The sequence below is a fragment of the Echinococcus granulosus genome (genome assembly GCF_000524195.1).
Source record: "Echinococcus granulosus chromosome Unknown EG_S00186, whole genome shotgun sequence".
Classification (NCBI taxonomy): Eukaryota; Metazoa; Platyhelminthes; class Cestoda; order Cyclophyllidea; family Taeniidae; genus Echinococcus; species Echinococcus granulosus.
Genome location: NW_020170566.1, coordinates 96,095 through 97,487, shown reverse-complemented (window position 1 = coordinate 97,487; position 1,393 = coordinate 96,095).

Below are 1,393 nucleotides of genomic sequence, written 5' to 3'. Positions count from 1 at the left end.
TTTGAAAGCAAATATTTGTCTTTGTAAAAGAAGGGGATTTTCAACACTTGGTGATTAAGCATATTAAAATCGTCATGGGTCATCCTGTTTCCCACGCCCAAATAAGCGTTACATTAGTTGACAAAATTAAGACTTATTGTAAATAAATGCTGCTTTGTTTAAAAAATTTGGATATGTTAAAGAGCGATGTGTTTTAATTCTTGGAAAACCTTGAAGTAGAAGCTCGCAAGATTACAACTATTTTGCGCAAGTGGTGCGACCGATATCGCGGTGGTTGCGTGCACATCAAATTCTTAAAAGCTGTTTATGTAGTTACAGAAGCAATAAAAAATTGTCTAAAAATTGAAAAAGCCGGTGTAAGATTCCCTGAGTCCTTTATACTTCTAGTGTAGTCCAGTCCACGAGTATTTTCAAGGCGACTGGTAATTACTCAATGCTTGTTGAGGAAAAGAGCCTACGTTTTACTTACTGTCAGTAAATACTAGGGGTAAAAATGATAAGAAGTGGTGTGTTTGTGCTTCACAGTGGGTCCTCGTAGCTACTCCGACAGTGTTGCAGGGAAGGTGCATATTGTGAACGCCAAACGCTGCAGTTTTCATGAGGTTTTACACATTAAAAACTTAATTTTTATTCCAGCGAATGTTTAAACACTCAGTTTAATTTGAAACCAACAAATTTTAATGTCATACACAGCCTCACTTACGCTGCGCAATACCTGTTTTTGAGCACAGTGCATTTATGGTATTTTTATCCTTCTAAGAAAACACAAATCTCTGTCTGCTATTAGGGAAAATCAATTAGCACCCGGAAAGGGTTATTGATGAGCTCCCAGTAAAGCTTAGAATCCACATTACTCGTGTATGTTGTCCTAGAGTTCCGTTTTGCATAGTTATCCCACGCGACTGTCCTATTCCGGTCCCTTCACTTTTTCTGTAATTAGCACTTGCTTGCCACTTTAGTGGACTTCAGCTGCCAGAGAATTTTATCCGGCCACGCTTATTCTCTTAGTTGGCTGCCAAACTAATGTTCGCACAAGTTCCAATGTGATAATAACAACGCCTTCTGGAGGAAGGGAACTTGAAAGTGAAAAGCCATAGCACTTACGAATTGTATGGCCTTTGAAAGCGTATTCCCGTTTTTACTTCCCATTTTATTACAGACACAATTCTACGCAACTTTACTACTAATTCTTAGTTTACAGTTGAATAGTTGATACAAAGTTTGGCACAATGGGGTCTTAATTTCTGACGTCTTAGTGCTGCATGATTCAAGTCCTTCTATTTTGAGAAAAATTTGTTGGGATGCAACAGCACTTCGATCTAGATCGGTGTTGATGATGTTTGCAATGGATCCCTTCAGATCGTTGTTGGTAGAAAACCAAAAATTTGCAGCT